Below are 20,156 nucleotides of genomic sequence, written 5' to 3'. Positions count from 1 at the left end.
TTAGCTTAGCATGGGTAATTAAATTGGATTAGACCATTAGCATCCCTATGCTCACTCTTAAAAAAAGCACCCATATTAATAAACAGTTGAGTTTTTCATTTTATTATTCACTCAGCCAATCTCCGGGTCTGGCAGGAGCACTTTTAGCTTATCTTACCTTAGATCATTGAATAAGACTAGACCATTAGCGTCAGTATGCTAATTTTTAAATGAACACTCCACTTTAAAAACTTGTCTCATTTTAGTACTCCCCATGTGGATTAACAGTTCAGTGTTACCATTTTTTAATCCATTCAATCAACCTCTGGGTCTGTCGGTTTCACTTTTAGCTTAGCATAGATAATTTCATCGGATTAGACCATTAGCATCTGTATGCTCCCTCTTAAAGGAACACTCCACTTTTAAAAAATAGACTCATTGTTTTGCTACCCATAGAGTAACAGTTGATTCTTATCATTATTTAATCTCTGGGTCTGGCAGGAGTTCTTTTAGTTTAGCTTAGTTTAGCATAGATCATTGAATTGGATTAGACCATTAGCATCTCTCCAAAATGAACAAGAGTTTAGATCAATTTCAGGGGTAAAATCATCTGTTCTCATTAAAAATATCCACCGTGTCAGCAACAATAGCCTAGTGGTTAGATGTGCTGACATATAGCACAGTGGTGCTCGCGGCATAGGCTGTGGCTGGTGGTGAAGAGGGAGTATTAGAGTAAAGTGCAAGACACGTGTGTCCTCAAGTCTGTGGTAAAGTGTTATTTCCTGTTTGTTCATTTAGACCTCAGTGTGACCTCGAGTGTGTTTAGCGATACATAAGCACACTCCAGCAACATGCAATACAAATCATTTTCCAAAAATAAATAAATAAATAAAGCAAAAGAAAGAAACTCAAATAGGCAAATAAGTTCTGAATAAATAAAGGAAGAGATAATGATGGCAGAATACTCTTTTTTGGGTGATCTATGGCCTAAATAAAGCAAGTGACAAAACAATAAAACAAACTAGAGTATAAAGTTTGAGGACTAACTCTATAGTGGCTTAAGAAAGCCTGTAATAGTTTATTTAGTTTAAAAAGCATCAAGTTGGCATAATAATAATTTTCCATCTCCAAGGCAATACTAATATTATTTACAAGTGAAGTTATTTACAATGTGAAAATGTCATATTTGTTTTGCAATAAGCATATTAAGTGTCTTATTACTTGTTATATTATTGCACACATTTCACAATTTTCTGTAGAATTAACAGTAACTTACACTTGCCAGGGCGAGGCAGTGGTGCAGTAGGTAGAAGGTCACAAGAAGGTCGCTGGTTCGAATCGTTTGGCTTTTCTGTGTGGAGTTTGCATGTTCTCCCTGCCTTCGCGTGGGTTTCCTCCGGGTGCTCCGGTTTCCCCCACACTCCAAAGACATGCGGTACAGGTGAATTGGGTAGGCTAAATTGTCCGTAGTGTATGAGTGTGTGTGTGGATGTTTCCCAGAGATGGGTTGCGGCTGAAAGGGCATCCGCTGCGTAAAAACTTGCTGGATAAGTTGGCGGATTTTTCCGCTGTGGCGACCCCGGATTAATAAAGGGACTAAGCTGACAAGAAAATGAATGAATGAATGAATTACACTTGCCAGCTATCAAGTTCAATTCAATTCAGGTTTTATTTGTATAGCGCTTTTACAATGTAGATTGTGTCAAAGCAGCTTCACATAAAATATCATAGTAAATTGGAACAGTGTAGTTCAGTTTATAGTGTTTAAGTTCAGTTCAGTTCAGTGTGGTTTAATAATCACTACTGAGGGTCTAAACACTGGAGGGCAAATCCATCGATGCGTAGCTCTACCGATCCCAAACCATGCAAGCTATAGGCGACAGCGTGAGGGGAAAAAAAACCTTGAGAGAAACCAGACTCTGTTGGGCACCACCATTTTAATTTCTCCGGTGGCCAAACGTCTTGGGCAGAGCTGTAGTCTCAGCGGCGGAGGCTGGAAGCTGGGCCTCAGTCGAAGACTCATCTGTCCCTGGAGTGTCACAGGAATCAGTCTCATGCTCTCCACTCCTCCTGCTCAGGATACGGCCTGGTCCAGGATATGGAAACCTTGGGATCATCTTGTCTCTGGTCTTGAATCAAGGACCTCGGGATGAGTATCCCCAGGTGGAAATAGAGAATAAAAAGAATAATAAGCATAGATGCTGTTCAAGTGTAAATCAAACTATATATAGCAAAAATACTATATTAATATTTACTGTACTGTTTATCTTGCTGTACATGTTTTTACACTGTTTTATATTTTTACTGTGAAATACACAGTATTTTTGGTCTTTTCACCTGTAGTTTTCATTCATTCATTCATTCATTCATTTTCCTTCGGCTTAGTACCTTTATTCATCAGGGGTCGCCACAGCGGAATGAACCACCAACTTATCCAGCATGTTTTACACAGCGGATGCCCTTCCAGCTGATGCAAAATCTTTTATTAGAAATGATAATAAAATAAAAATAAATCAGTTATTAGAAATGATTTATTAAAACTATTATATTTAGAAATGTGCTGAAAAATAAATCTTATTTCCGATAAAAATAAATTAATAATTCTCAAATTATAATTAATAATTATTAATATAATTAATAATTATTATAATTAATAATTCTGACATCAACTGTAGTTTACAAGTCATTTTGATTGATTGCTACAGTAAATATGGTCTGAAATCCTTCTGTGAATTGTGCTGCTGATGCATCATTGGCTGTTGATGTAATGCATACCTGCATACTTGTAGTACTTTCAGGAGCATGTATGGCATTACAGACATGTCTTTGGGGTTTGAGGATGGCCAGTTATGGAGACTGAAAATAACAGTTCATGCTTATGGAATGGTAAAAATGCTGAGCACTGTCTCTCTGTGCTAGAGAAACAACTGTAAACTGATACAGTACATCCTTTGTGTTATGAGGAAAATGTAAAGAATCTGAAAACTTAAGGAAATATTAAGTATTGTATCAAAAGGAACAATGTGGGTGGAATCTGAAAGTCAGATCTGAAATGACAAAGGAAGGGGCACGCCCCAAAATTGCGCTTAACGTTAGCATTTTAATCGGCTTATAGGCAAAGGAGGCTCACAGGAAGGAACTGATGTAATGATGACTTTTAAATTTACTATGCATTGTGTAAGAGCTCAGAATTTGTTGTGTCATCAGACTTAGACCATTGTAAAACCACTGAGACTAAAGGTACAACCGCAACCTGGGTTTCAGGTGAAGCTTAAAGAACTGAAATCACCTGTGAAAGGTGTGTGTGTGAGAATTTCTGTCATGCTTTCATTCACCATTCACCACCACCCACACACAGGAAGATCAGAGATTTGTGTTATATCTATATTTCAATAAGGAAACCCTGCGTCTGCGCAGGAATGTGAGAGAACAAGGAAGACTGTAATGACATTCTTGCTGCCTGAAATTTTTATATCGCAACCTACATCAGTCAAGCTGACTCAACATTCAGTCATTCATTCATTTTCCTTCAGCTTAGTCCCTTATTTATCAGGGGTCGAACCGCCAACTGTTCAAGCCTAAGTTTTACACAGTGGATGCCCATCCAGCTGCAACCTAGTACTAGGAAACACCTACAGGTATACACTCTCGCCTTTACACATACTCATACTCATACACTACAGCCAATTTAGTCCATCCAATTCACCTATAGCGCATGTGTTTGGACTGTGAAGGAAAAATGGAACCTCCGGAAGAAACCCAGTGGCGTAGCGGACGGGCCCGCAGGGCACGCACCGCGGGGGGGCCCCGCGTGATTAGGGGGCCCCACGTCGTCGCGATTTTTAATAATTGAAAATCCAGGAACCGCAATAATCAAACTCTTGGGAACAACTGTGGTCGGAACCAAAGTTTACAGGTCTGTGTTCTCTGAACTCCGCTCAGGCGGTGGACTACTTCATTCCGAACCGCGTCATAGCCAATAAAGACGCGCTGCTGTTTCTCGCCGCCGGTTCTCGTTAAAAAATGAATGACTTCTGGCTACTTTGACGCTCTCGCCACTTTCGGTTTGTGATCGCTCCTCAGTTTGTGAAGGATTCCCCGCGTTGTCACGCCACTCCGCCTCCTTTCCCCGCTCCTCAATTTGTGACATAGATATATACACTAAATATCGCATAGGGACCCTGAGCATGCGTCTATAGCGCCGCCACATTGGTACAGTGCTCCCAGGACAAATGTCATTCAACCGCACTAGTCAAGACAGTGTTATTACGTGAAGATGCAGGACTTAAGCGCCGTCTACGAGTGTAGTAACGAGCAAACAAAGAAAACAAAGCACAAAGGCAGAACATTTCATAGGATTAAGTTTTTTACGTTTTTGTATGTTTTGAAATTTGTGCTAAACAGGTCACGTTATAATAATAGCTATAGTCACTTACTGCATTCACCATAAGGCAAAGTAGCACCAACTCGCACTAAACACTCGTTTTATGCTAGGTTTGTTGAATAAATCAGCAAACAATGCAAAAGAAATATGACAACGAGATGCTGCGCTGCCAGAAACTTATATTATTGTCGGCTAGTGAACGAGTCGTTCAGAACGGAGATTCATTCACAAACGAATCGCTCCCTCCGTCAGTATGAGCAGTGAAAGCAGGAGAGGAGGTGTATTTCAGCACATGATTAGATCAAATTTAACAGGGAGAGTGAATAGTACATTTCCATACACACAAACACAAGCTTTTTGTCAGGAATGCCCGTGCGATAAGTGATCCATCAATGTAGAAAAGTGATGTCAAATAAAAATTTTCATTATTAAAAAAAAATGCATACTAACATCCAGGAAAACTCCCGATCATAGACATATGTGTATATGTGTATATCTATGTGTATATCCCCCCCATCAAAATTTCAAAAACTTCCATTTCCCGTGAACATCGCGTTCTTAAACAGCGGTGATTTGCTAGCATCTGCAACAGTAGCTATCATTTGCTTGGCTATTTTTTGATAGTTGTTTGGAGATTTCCATGGTGCTATCGGTGATTGATTTTTTAAAATTCTGAGTAGGACCTATTGTGTTCTAGGTAAGTTATAGAGTGTTCTAGGTAATTAGGTTCAGTTTTATCATTTTTGAATCCATTTAACCAACCACTGGGTCTGTCGGTTTCACTTAGCTTAGCTTAGCATAGATCATTTAATCGGCTCAGACCATTAGCATCTGTATGCTCTCTCTTAAAGGAACACTCCACTTAAAAAAATAGCCTCAGTGTACTGCTACCCATAGAGTAACAGTTGATTCTTATCATTATTTAATTTCTGGGTCTGGCAGCCCTGCTAAAGAATCCAGCTTAAACCAGCCTAGGCTGGTTGGCTGGTTTTAGCTGGTCGACCAGACTGGTTTTAGAGGGGTTTTGGTCTTAGCTGGTCAGGCTGGAAAATGGCCAGCTAAATCCAGCTAAAACCAGCTTGACCAGCCTGGCTTAAGCTGGACATAGCTGATTTTGGCTGGGCTCCCAGCCTGCTAGGCTGGTCAAGCTGGTTTAAGCTGGTCATCTCCCAGCCTAACCAGCAAAGACCAGGCTGGAAATGGCTGGAAACCAACCTGGAAGTGGCCAAAACCCCTCTAAAACCAGACTGGTCGACCAGCTAAAACCAGCCAACCAGCCTAGGCTGGTTTAAGCTTGATTTTTCAGCAGGGAGGAGTTATTTTAGTTTAGCTAAGTTTAGCATAGATTGAATTGGATTAGACCATTAGCATCTCTCTAAACTGAACAAGAGTTTAGATCAATTTCATGGGTAAAATCATCTGTTCTTATTAATAATATCCACCGTGTTAGCGCCAATAGCCTAGTGGTTAAGTGTGCTGACATATAGCACAGTGGTGCTCGCGGCATAGGCTGGGAGAACATGCAAACTCCACACAGAAACGCCAACTGACCGAGCCGAGGCTCAAACCAGCGACCTTTTTGCTGTGAGGCAAACGTGCTACCCACTGTGCAGCCCTAGTGTTGTCATGAATTTGGTATCAATCAATACTGAAATTTTAAAAATGTCCATTTCCCGTGAACATTTGAGCGCATTCTTAAACAGCGGTGATTTGCTAGCATCTGCTACAGTAGCTACCATTTGCTAGGCTATTTTTGATAGTTGTTAGGAGATTTCCATGGTGCTATCGGAGATTGATTTTTAAAATTCTGAGTTCTAGCTACGAGGACTGCTATAGATGGTTGCTAGTGGGTTCCAGATAGACCCTAGGGTTTTAGGTGGTTTCTAGGGTATTTAGTTAGTTGCTAGGAGGGTTTCATGGTGCTATCTGTATTTACTGTTGGTTCAAGTTAAGTCCAAGGGTGTTAGGTGGTTGCTAGGGTGTTTAAGTTAGTTGCTAGGAGTTTCCATGGTGCTATTAATGATTGTTTTGTGTTCTAGGTAGGTTCTTGGGTGCTCTGACTGGTTGCTAGGGATTTTTAGTTAGTTGCTAGAAGGTTTTCATGATGCTTTTGGGGGTTGCTATTGTTTTTTAGGCACTGTTCTAGAGTGTTCTAGGAGGTTGCTTGGGTATTTTAGTTAGTTGCTAGGAGGTTTCCATGGTACTATTGTTGGTTGCTAACGTGTTCTACATGGATCATAGGAAGTTCAGGGGGTTGCTTGGGTATTTTAGTTAGTTGCTAGAAGATTTCCATGGTACTGTTAATGGTTGCTATTGTGTTCTAAGAACTGTAGGTTCTAGAGTGCTCTAGGTGGTTGCTTGGGTATTTTAGTTAGTTGCTAGGAGGTTTCCATGGTGCTATTGTTGGTTGCTATTGTGTTCTAGGTAGATCATAGGGTGTTCTAGGTGGTTGCTAAGGTATTTTAGTTAGTTGCTAGGAGGTTTCTATGGTGCTACCAGTGATTACTATTGGGTTTAAGGTAAGTCCAAGGGTGTTAGGTGGTTGCTAGGGTATTTAAGTTTGTTGCTAGGAGGTTTCCATGGTGCTATCAGTGATTGCTATTTTGTTCTATGTACATTCTACAGTGTTCTAGGTGGTTGCTAGGGTATTTGAGTTAGTTACTGGGAGGTTTTTATGGTGCTATCAGTGGTTACTTTTGGGGTTGATGTAAGTCCAAACGTGTTAGGTGGTTGCTAAGGTATTTACGTTAGTTGCTAGGAGGTTTCCATGGTGCTATTAGTGATTGCTTTGTGTTATAGGTAGGTTCTTGGGTGTTCTATGTAGTTGCTAGGGTATTTTAGTTAGTTGCTAAAAGGTTTCCATGGTGCTATCGGTGGTTGCTATTGTGTTCTAGGTACATCCTACGGTGTTGTAGGTCAGGGATTCCCATACTTTTTAGCCCGCGACCCTCAAAATAACATTGCCAGTGACTCGCGACCCCCAATATCTTCTGTATGTAATGCAAGTAAGTGCTGTAAATGTGCCAGAAATTTTAACTTGGTGTTATAAAATCAATCTGCTGCATCTGACACTATGCTGTGTCTTTAATATAATGTAATTACCCCAGGGGTCGCAATCCAATAGAACTAGTAACTATAAGCTACTATAGTAATTATATACAGTAGTATATAGTAATTATAAATGACTATTTTTTTTTCTTTTCAGTAGGTTGTGGATAAAATATGGTAAAAATTTGGTTTAATAAAAATAAATAGATTTTTGGAAATCACCAGGCGACCCCCACTTCATTGTCCCACGACCCCTTTGGGGGTCCCGACCCCCACTTTGAGAACCACTGTTCTAGGTGGTGGCCAGAGTATTTTAGTTAGTTGCTAGGAGGTTTCCATGATGCTATCATGATTGCTATTGTGTTCTAGGTTCGTTCTACAGTGTTCTAGGTGGTTGCTAGGATATTTTAGTTAGTTGTTAGGAAGATTCCATTGTGCTAGCGGTGGTAACTATAGGGTTCAAGTTAAGTCCAAGGGTGTTAGGTGGTTGCTAGGGTGTTTTAGTTTGTTGCTAGGAGGTTTCCATGGTACTATTGTTGGTTGCTACTGTGTTAGGTAGGTCCTAGGGTGTTCTAGGTGGTTGCTAGGTTTTTTTAGTTAGTTGCTAGGAGGTTTTCACGGTACTATTGTTGGTTGCTACTGTGTTAGGTAGGTCCTTGGGTGTTCTAGGTGGTTGCTAGGTTTTTTTTAGTTAGTTGCTAGGAGGTTTCCATGGTACTATTGTTGGTTGCTTTTGTGTTCTAGGTAGGTCCTAGGGTGTTAGGTTGTTGCTAAGGTATTTTAGTTAGTTGCTAGGAAGTTTCCATGGTGCTATTGTTGGTTGCTATTGTGTTCTAGATAGGTCCTAGGTAGTTGTTAGGTTTTCTAATGTTTGTTAGAAGGTTTCCATGTTGCTATCTCTGATTGCTATTGTGTTCTAGGTCCTGTTCTGAGTGTTTGCTAAGATGTATTGTCAGTTTACTGGTATTCACCATGTATATTAAGGACACCTGCTGTTAAGGGTACAAATATTTACTGTAACATTATCACAGTTGAAATCCCATCCATTTCACTATTGTACATCTCATCACACATTTGAGTGTCTCCTGGAGTTCTGCTCCGTCAGCTGAAAGCAGAGCAGGAACAGACAGGTTTGGCAGATGTACTGGATGTTTGGCTGTGCTGGTTTAAACCGGCAGTCATTAACTGAGGGTGAACGTGTCTCTGGGCATGTCTGAACCCATAGGAGTCAGTGTTGGAGAGAAGGAGTCTAGCAAGAGAGAGTGACTCGTAAGAGTGGGTGGCAAAGAGCAAACCCCCTTACCTCATGCACCCCTAACACTGTCATCGATTACATAATGTGCATATGATAACAGGTACACTTGTGGACCCATCAGGACTGTTGCCATGGCACCCATACATAGACATGTACAGTAACCATAATAACATACTGTACAAAATTTGTCATCATGATGTCATGGTGAACACACTTTTGAGTCATTTTTAATATGACGTATAATATTAATAAACTTTAATACAGTGGTCTCTTCATTTTTCCTATAGCTGTCATTGTACAGCAAGTAAATACTACTCATGATGTCTGAGATAATCTACATGTAGGAAAAACTTTTAAAAGTTTTTACAATCTTACTGTTTTGTGATCGTGTGATGTGATTTCCTGTATGATGTTATAGTATGATGTAAATGTCACTTCATTGCCAATGATGTTTCTGCAAGTTACATTACATCGACTTACAAAATGTTTTATGGATTTTTTAATAGGTTATTTTATAATAATTTATAATAATAAAAGTAGAAATAATATATTTTTTCAAACCATTTTATTTCTATGGCGCTTTTACAATGTAGATTCTGTCAAAGCAGCTTCACATAGAAGATTGTAGTGAATTGAAACAGTGTCAGTCCAGTTTTTAGTGTTAAAGTTCAATTTAGTTCAGTTCAGTGTGGTTTAATATTCACTGCTGAGAGTTCAAACACTAAAGAGCCAACCAAATATTATTAATAATAATAAAATTAATAATAATACTGTTAAAAAATATTGTTGTTAATAATAATAATAATAATAATATCAATCATATTTTTAAAATAATAATATTGTTAATAACAATTAAAATAATATCAATAATGTTAATAATAATATTATTGTTAATATTAATAATAAAATGCAAAGCAAACTGTTAACAATATTGTTCATAATAATAATAATATTAATGTTAATATTAATAGTAATAATAATATCAATAATAATGTTAATAATTATAATATTGTATATAATCATAATAGTAATAAAATTCATAATAATAATAATACTGTTCATAATAATAATATCAATCCTATTTTTATATAATAATATTGTTAATAATAATAAAGATAATATCAATAATAATTTTAATAATAATAATATTGTTAATAACAATAATAAAATGCAAAGTAAACTGTTAACAATATTGTTAATAATAATGATAATAATAAAAATAATAATAATGTTAATATTATTAATAGTAATAATAATATCAATAATAATGTCAATAATTATAATGTTGTATATAATCATAACAATGATAAAATTAATAATAATTCTGTGAATAATATTGTTGTTAATAATAATAATAATAATAATATCAATCATATTTTTAAAATAATAATATTGTTAATAATAATAAAAATTATATCAATAACAATGTTAATAATAATAATATAGTTAATAATAATAAAATGCAACGCATACTGTTAACAATATTGTTAATAATTATAATGTTGTTAATAATAATAATAATAAATGTAATAATTAGACTGTTTATAATATTGTTAATAATAATAATAATAATAATAATAATAATAATAATCTTGTTAGTACTTATAATTATTATTATCATTACCATTATTTTTTTGATTATTATTATTTATATTAACAACATCAATACAAGTTGATGTTGATCTCATCTGTCCATAGGATGATTATCCAGCACTTTGAGGACTTTTGTAGAATTGGCCTTCATGTTTTTGAGGCTCACCAATGGTTTACATCTTGTGGTGACCCCTCTGTATTCACATCCGGTGCCGTCTTCTCTTGATTGTTGACTTTGACACACATACTGCACACCAACCTCCTGAAGAGTGTTCTTGATCTGACCAACAGTTGTGAAGGCTGTTTTCTTCACCAGGGAAATAATTCTTTGGTCCTCCACCACATGGATTCGTGGTCTTCCGGGTCTTTTGGTGTTGCTGAGCTCACTGGTTCGTTCTTTCTTTTTAGAAATGTTCCACACAGTTGTTTTGGCCATGCCTGATATTTTTGCCATCTCTCTAATAGGTTGGTTTTGTTTTTTCAGCCAACTGATGGCTTTCGTGACTAAAAGTGACAGCTATTTGGATCTCATCTTGAGAGTTGACAGTAACAGATTCAAAATGCAAATAGCACACTTAAAGGAACTCTGGACGTTTTATCTGCTCATTGTAATTGGAATAATGAGGGAATAACACACACCCGGCCATGGAACAGCTTAGAAGCCATTTGTTCCCCTGCCCTTTTGGACCCCTAACAAGTGGGAGGCACAAATGCAAACTGTTGTAATTTCTGCAAATTAAAGCGCTCCGCCTGCAGTTAAAGCACATCTTGTTTTATTTTAAATCCATTGTGTTTGGTGTATAGAGCCAAAAATGATAGAATTGTGTCGATGTATAAATATTTATGGACCTAATTATATATATATATATATATATATATATATATATATATATATATATATATATATATATATATATATATATATATATATATATATATATATACCACTTAAAACAGTCGACAGCTGTTTTTATGCTTAAGAAGAAGTGCCAAAAAGAGAAATTTACACTCGTTTTCTAAACTCAAAAGCTTCGTATTTCCTCGCAAATAATAGTAAATCAGTTTAATATTACAGCCACAATGTGTTTTCCAAGATCAACAACCGCTCAGTATTTCCTGTGTGAGGTCGCAGCATTGCAGAGGATTCATTTCCTCTCGCTCTCTCTCTCTCCCTCACTCTCCTTCTCTCTCTGAAGAGGAAACATCGTGACGTCACTCGAGTGTTGTTTAACAGAGGCCTTTCCCAGATGCTTCATCATCACTTTCTCGTGTCAGGGCAGCGGTCGGTCATTCATTTATTTATTCATTCATCCTGTCCGGTGAAGAGTTCAGCAGAGATCCGGAAAGACAGCATTTTCATAAGTGTGTCAGATTCTGCCGGTCAGACTGAGAAAACACGACAGCTCAGTCAATGTCTGGAAATAAAGGGTGGCTTTAAAAACAGTAGACTGCGGTAGATCATAGTTTATGAGTAAATTAAATTCAGTTTGCTGCTTTACCCAGGTGATTTATGCTTTAAGATATATATATATATATATATATATATATATATATAGAAGGTAAGCTATAAAAAACCTATGCGAAAAAATTGCTTACATTAGTTTTACAACATCCCTACAAAAAAAACAGCTTAAACCGGCATAGGCATTTCAGGCTGGTTTCTAGCCATTTCCAGCCTGGTCTTAGCTGGTCAGGCTGGGAGATGACCAGCTAACACCAGCTTGACCAGCCTAGCCAGGCTGGGAGCCCAGTCAAAACCAGCTATGTCTTGCTTAAACCAGGCTGGTCAAGCTGGTTTTAGCTGGTCATTTCCCAGCCTGACCAGCTAAGACCAGGCTGGAAATGGCTGGAAACCAGCCTGGAAATGGCCAAAACCCCTCTAAAACCAGGCTGGTCAACCAACTAATATCAGCTAACCAGCCTAGGCTGGTTTAAGCTGGATTTTTCAGCAGGGATCCTCTTGAATGATTTCTATATACAGCGCTCAGCATAATTGAGTACATCCCATTTAAAAAATGAATATTTTAAGTTGGTGAATTTGAACAAAACAGATTTATTCATTAAAATAATGGTTTTGTCACTGAACATCTTTAGAAATTGAACGATAATACATTTAAATTTATGCAAAATGTTGCAAAAAAAATTACAAGCTAAATTTCAACAAAATTGTATATATTTTTAGTTTTTCTTAATTTCTTTTTCATCAAATATTTTTCACTAGCTAAATTTGGGTTATCGCAAGTTGTTTTGTTAGATTAGCTCCAGATTTGGCTTCAGTACTGACTAATCTAATGTAAATGCACACAACAATGTTAAACAATGTAAACAATGTAAAGCTTTCTATTGAAAATATGATATCAGGCTTGTAGCCAGGGGTGGTTCGGATGGTTTAAGAAGACAAACCCCTCACTGACAAAGCTCCTGAATTTGCCCCACTCATGAGCTCATTTGTCCTGTTTTGACTGCTATGCCATGATGAATTCTAAAAATAACCCATCAAAACAGTCTTTAAGACCTATATTGGGTGTCGGTACAGAATTTGGGACACCGATCATATATCATTAGAAAAAAAATAAGAATCTGTTCAAGTTTTAAATTAAAAACTCCAGCCTATTGTCATTTACTAAGCAAATAAACTGACCAGCATATTCTTCTTCCATCCATCAGAATTTGGGACGTTGATTTTGGCATGGCATGACTACAGAACAAGACGTTTCCTTTTTTTTTCTTATGATTTATGATGTCATAAATTTTGTGTTTTCATATTTATTTATTCCAAACTTTAAGCAAATGTTTTTGATACATCAAATGGCTAATCCTGCGAAAATACTGTTTAAAATTTCATTAAAATGTAGTATTTAAACCTCACACAGTATAGGGGTTGAGACTTTAATATTTGTTTATTTAAATTTACAAGTCTAGTGGGGAAAAATATGTTTTAATATACAAGTGCAATCATGTGGAACAAATTAACAAATTTGATCAAGGAAATAAAAGACTTAAGGAAGGCTAAAGTTTGTATGGTGGATGATGATGTTTTATCTTATATGTTATTGGCTTGTGAATAGGGTTGCGGCTGGAAGGGCATCCACTGCGTAAAACATCTGCTGGATAAGTTGGCGGTTCATTCCACTGTGGCGACCCTTGATTAATAGAGGGACTAAGTCGAAAAGAAAATGAATGAATGTAGGTATAAATGTATTTGTGTATAATTTTGTTCCTGTCTTAAAATGTGGAGGTACTGTTTGTTTTATGCATTAATGATGAAGCCACACTTTGTTTTATTTAGCAGCGAGGACCACAATGGAAACAAGCCTAGGGCTTTTTTGTGTTTTTATCCTCGACGGTTTTTATTTCAAAATGTATGGGATTCTTGTATTTTTGTACAGCTTGTCTGAAATCTGTCAAACAAAAATTCAATTCAATAGTTAAATAGAAAATCGGGCGAATAACTGCAAAAAGGTCCACTTTTTGAGAAAAAAGAACCACCCCTATCACCAGACTGGCTACAGGCCTGCGTATCGCTTTATTTTAATGGTCTCTGTTACACATTTTGTTGAATTTAAGTTACACTGATTGCATCTACATGTTAACTAATTCTCATTAGATTATAAGTAGACTTTTAGATTGGGGTTAGGGTTTGTGTAAATCTATTGAAGGAGCAGTATCAGCAGATATTAAGCAGACAGTCTACTAATACTTTAGCCTGATCTCACGAGAAAACTTCAATATTTTAATACTCAAATGAAAATGAATTGGCATGATGTAGTTGCAATGCAACTTTTAGTCAACAAAAAGTGCAATCGGCACCATCAAAATAAAGTCTTACTAAAAATCTTAATTTAAAAGATAGCTTTGTAAGGAATGTAGCCTACTCATATTCCTATATGCTGAGCACTGTATTAACATTAACGTTAAGCTACATAGAAATACAGTATTTGTGCATGCATGTTCTCTCTCCTTACGTCTCATTCTGGCTCTTCTCGAGCAGATTTGTTTGCTGTGCAGTTTTACCTCAGCCTGCCAGAAAGCCATGTTGGGTCTTGCATCATCCCTGACTAAATGCGAAAAATTCTGGAGACATTACTTTCCAGAAATGCTGAAACATCTGCGCCCTCAAGAGGAACCGCTGCTGTCCGGAGAAACCTACATTTTACAGTCTACGGGAGAAACATGAGACTGTGCTGACATCTGATGGACTAAACGAGTAACTACAATCGACACTGCACACTGTGCGAAGAATAGAATAGAATAGAATAGAAAAGAATAGAATAGAATAGAATAGAATAGAATAGAATAGAATAGAATAGAATAGAATAGAATAGAATAGAATAGAATAGAATATTATGCTATGGAATATTTTTAGTAAAAAAAATGTTATAGTTTTTAATAACGTTTACATTTTTGGCATGTTTTCATTTTATAGCAATTCTGTTTGCATTCAATTATATTATATTATATTATATTATATTATATTATATTATATTATATTATATTATTTATTTATTTATTTATTTATTTATTTATTTACTTTTTATTTATTTTATTTTTTTAAATTTATTTATTTATTGTTTATTTGTTTATTTTATATAATCTGTTTATTTATTTATTTATTTATTTTTAAGATTTCTGTCTTAGTTGTTATTTAGTTCAACATTCGATTTTTTTCCCCAGCTTTATTCCCTCAACCGAAACTTTGTATAGAATAAAATAGTTTAGAAAAAAAATAGAAACAGTCTATGCAATACTTGTAGAATTAAATGATAGTTTTTAAATAGTGTTTAAATGTTTTGATATGTATTCATTTTATAATTAACCTGTTTGCTTTTCTTTGTTTATTTCTTTCTTTCTTTCTTTATTTATTTATTTATTTGTTTGTTTGTTTATTGTGATTTTCATTTTGGTTTCAGTCTAAGCTTTTATTTAGTTTAATATTCTAATTTATTTTCCACTTTATTCCTTCAACTGAAACTTTGTAAAGAATAGAATAGAATAGAATAGAATAGAATAGAATATTAGGCTATGGAATACTTAAAAAATGTAGTTTTTTATTTAAATAGTTTGGTATGTTTTCGTTTTACAAAAATTACATTATTCATTCATTCATTCATTTTCTTGTCGGCTTAGTCCCTTTATTAATCCGGGGTCGCCACAGCGGAATGAACCAACTTATCCAACTTGTGTTTTTACGCAGCGGATGCCCTTCCAGCCGCAACCCATCTCTGGGAAACATCCAAACACACACACACACACACTATGGACAATTTAGTCTACCCAATTCACCTGTACCGCATGTCTTTGGACTGTGGGGGAAACCGGAGCACACGGAGGAAACCCACACGAATGCAGGGAGAACATGCAAACTCCACACAGAAACGCCATCTGAGCAGCGACCAGCGACCTTCTTGCTGTGAGGCGACAGCACAACCTACTGCGCCACTATGTCGCCAAAAATACATTATATATATTTTATTATATATATAATAAAATTATATACATATTATATTGTATTTTATTATTTACTATAATTTTCATTTTAGTTACAGTCTTAGTTGTTATTAAGTTCAATATTCTGGTTTATTTTCTACTCTATTTCTTCAACTGAAATTGTGTTACTGTTAGCTGCTGCAAGGCAACAGCTTTTTTGTTAACTTTAATTCTCTCATATGTATATGTTAAAGTGAAAATAACATCCAGGTCTTTTTTTGGGGTAATAATAAAAGGATTGGTTCATTTTAATTTTAGGCAAAATTAAATAGTACTTTAAAGTATAATATAATATAATATAATATAATATAATATAATATAATATAATATAATATAATATAATATAATTAATGTAATATCATATCATATAATTTAATATAATATAATCTAACATAATATAATATAATATAATATATTATATTATATTATATTATATTATATTATATTATATTATATTATATTATATTTTATTTTATTACATTATATTATATTATAATATAATATAATATAATATAATATAATATAATATAATATAATATAATATAATATAATATAATAAAATAAAATACAGGGTGACGAAGTGGTGCAGTTAGTAGTGCTGTTGTCTCTATGCCGACAAGAAAATAAATGAATAAAAATAAAATCTGAAATAACATGATATAAAATATATTATTAATAAGATATATGTTAAAAAATTATATATTAATATAATTTTCTTTTATATATTTTAATAAGTACAGGTCAGAATAAGAATCATGTTATTGTTGTTGTCTTGTGTTGCTATAATATAATATAACATAATTGGGTAAGCTAAAATTGCCTGCAATGTATGAGTGTGAAAGAGTGTTTATGAATGTTTCCCAGTTATGGGTTGCAGCTGGAAGAGCATCCGCTGCGCAAAACATGTGCTGGATAAGTTTAATCTGGGGTCTCCACAGCGGAATGAACCACCAACTTATCTAGTATATGTTTTACACAATGGATGTCCTTCCAGCTGCAACCCATCACTGGGAAACACCCGTACACACTCATTCACACACAGAATGAGTACACGGGGAAAAAATGCAAACTCCACACAGAAACACCAGCTGACCCAACCGAGGCTCGAACCAGCGACCTTCTTGCTGTGAGGCAAACTTGCTACCCACTGCACACAACATAACATAATATCACACAACATAACAATTTAATATAATATAATATAACATAACATAACATAACAACATAACATAACATAACATAACATAACATAACATAACATAACATAACAATACAATATAATATAACATAACAGAACAGAACAGGATATGGTATGATATGATATGATATAATATAAAATAATATAATATAATATAATATAATACAATATAACAATATAATATAACATAATAAAATAGAATAGAACGCAACATAACACAAAAATATAATAATATAATATAATATAATATAATATAATATAATATAATATAATATAATATAATATAATATAATATAATATAATATAATACAATATAATATAACATAACATAACATAATGAAACATAATATAACATAACATAACATAATAATATAATATAATATAATATAATATAATATAACAATATAATATAACATAACATAACATACTAGAATAGAATAAAATAGTATATCACCAACATAACACAAAAATATAATATAATATAATATAATATAATATAATATAATATAATATAATATAATATAATATAACGCTATATAATATAATATAATATAATATAATATAACATAATAGAATAGAATAGAATATAACATAACATAACATAACATAACATAACATAACATAACATAACATAACATAGCATAAGATAACATAACAAAACATAATATAATATAACATAACATAACATAATAATATAATATAATATAATATAATATAATATAATTAATATAATATAATATAATATAATATAATATAATATAATATAATATAATATAATATCTCCTTTATAGTTGTATTCCTCGGTTACATTCATCGCTCTGCTTCTCCAAGTGGCCGGAAGAGGGATGTGATGTAAAAATCATCCTGAGCAGTTTTTTTTTCTCCTCTTCTTCCTCTCGTGTGCAGCAGATCTTCCCATGCATTGTAACGGTGTTGAAGAACATAAACCCCTGAAACACAATGCCTCGACATCTGTAATGGCCTGTTGACTTTCGGATGTGATTTCTGTGGGATAAACGATTGTCAGGATTCCGAAAACAGGTAAATATTAACTTTGAGGCGAAGTCTTAAACACTTTCTGGATCAAAACTGAAGTTGTTTGGTTTTTCTGGACTCTTTGTTGCGATTGAGAAACACTCCTGCGTTCAGACTGATCAGATGTGTGTGATTCATGCATGGCAGAAACTTTGTTTTGTCAACTTTTGACGCTTTTCGCATACATTTCTTGGGTTTGTCATCTATCGTTTACAGTCGTTTGTGTAGAAAACGTTCAGTAAACAACCAATATCGTCTACACTGTACTTTTTCTGAAGTATTCATGGTGTTTTATTGCTGTTGTTTCACTTTATTGCTTTGGTCAAGTTTGTTTCTCTCTGTTAAAGATGTTTATTTATCTATTATTCACCTTTATAAAACATCTATTAGTTATACTAGTTAAGAGAAAAGACAATGTCTATTAAAATAACCTGTTTTATCTTATGGATTGTCCACGAGCGATTCGTGATTGAATCGTTTACGACTCGAATGTGAATCGATTCACAAGCCGGTTTAAATAATTAGTGATCGAATCTTCTTGGGTACCAGTTCTCGTTTCGTTTTTAACAATTCCTTCATTTACTGTCGGTTGTGTGGAAAGGTTTAAATGTATTGACAATATTATCTACATTGTGCTTTTTTCTGTCGCATTCATGGTGTTTTGTTGCTGTAATTTCACTTTATTGCCTTGTCGGGTTTGTTTCTCTTTGCTGAAGATGTTTTCGTCGTTTCTTTTCTTTGACAGCCAGCTGCTTAATGCATTCATTTGTTTAAATTAAAGACAATGGATTGTCCACGAGCAATTCTTGATTTAATTGTTTGAGTCGAATCTGAATCGATTCACAACGCGGTCTGAATAGTTAGTGATCGAATCGAGTTGAATCACTTTGATAGAGGATCGAGTCACTAGTTCTCGTTGAGTTAGTCGGTTGTTTGGAAAGCTTTATATATATTGACAATATCTTCTGTATTGTGCTTTTTCTAAAGTATTCATAGTGTTTTGTCGCTGTTATTTACCTTTATTGCCTTGTTGAGTTTGTTTCTCTCAGTTGAAGATGTTTTAGTTGTTTATTTGACTATCAGCTTCTTAAAGCATTAGTTTGTTTAAAGTAAAGAAAATGTCTATTAAAATAACCTGTTTTATCTCATGGATTGACCACAAGCAATTCGGAGTTGAGTCGTTTAACGAGTCAAATCTGAATCGATTCACAAGCTGGTCTAAACAATCAGTGATCGAATCAAGTTGAATCACTTATCGAATTGAAGTTAGTTTTCAACAGTTCTTTCATTTAGAGTCAGTCGTGTGGAAAAATATCAAAATATTGACAATCTACATTGTAATTTTTCTTAAGTATTCATAGTGTTTTGTTGCTGTTGTTTCACTTTAGCTATTGCCTTGTTGAGTTTGTTTCTCCTTGTTGAAGATGTTTTAGTTGTTTCTTCAGCTTTATGAAACATGTCTTGGTGTTTGTGGTGTTTTGCTGCTTATATTTTACTTTATTGCCTTGTCGAGTTTCTCTCTGTTGAAGAAGTTTTAATTGTCTTCTTTTCGACAATCAGATTTATAAAACATGTACTCGTTATACTAATTAAGAGAAAAGACTATGTCTATTAAAATGACCTGTTTTATCTTATTACTAGTCCTCCAGCAATTGGTGATTGATTCATTTCAAAAGTCGTTCTGAATAATTTGTGATTGAATTGAGTTATACCATTTTGATTGGTTTTCAAATCACCAGTTGTTGTTTAGTTTTCAACAGTTCTTTCATTTACAGTCCGTTGTTCGGAAAGGTTTAAATATATTGACAATACATTGTGCCTTTTCTGGAGAATTCATGGTGTTTTGTTGCTGTTGTTTCACTTTATTGCCTTGTGGAGTTTGCTTGTTGAAGATGTTTTAATTGTCTCTTTGATGATCAGATTTATAAATCATGTATTAGTTATATTAGTTAAGAGAAAAGACAATGTCTATAAAAATAAACTGTTTTATCTATTACCTGTTTTAACAATTTGTGACTGAATCGTTTCACGAGTCGGATCTGAATCGATTCACAAGCCAGTCTGATCAATTAGTGATCAAATCAAGTTGAATCACTTCGATGGGTTATCGAGTCACCAGTTCTCATTGAGTTTTCATCAGTTCTTTCATTTAAAGTTGCTTGTGTGGAAAGGTTTAA

The 20,156-nt window shown here is 34.4% G+C and overlaps 1 protein-coding gene across 2 annotated transcripts in view; it reads left to right on the top strand.

Moving 5' to 3' along the window:
* The first annotated feature begins 17,851 nt into the window (after positions 1-17,851).
* The window catches only part of ddr2l (discoidin domain receptor family, member 2, like), a 99,381-nt gene continuing 97,076 nt past the window's right edge, over positions 17,852-20,156 (top strand). For both annotated transcript variants that reach the window (XR_012406711.1, XM_073951970.1), the window contains exon 1: positions 17,852-17,985. The gene's annotated coding sequence lies outside the window, so the exon portion shown is untranslated. The remainder of the gene's footprint in view (positions 17,986-20,156) is intronic.

The sequence above is a fragment of the Danio rerio genome, chromosome 5, assembly GCF_049306965.1.
Source record: "Danio rerio strain Tuebingen ecotype United States chromosome 5, GRCz12tu, whole genome shotgun sequence".
NCBI classification, from domain to species: Eukaryota; Metazoa; Chordata; class Actinopteri; order Cypriniformes; family Danionidae; genus Danio; species Danio rerio.
The sequence above is the reverse complement of the archived record's forward strand: the minus strand, read 5'-3'. Positions and strand labels throughout refer to the sequence as shown.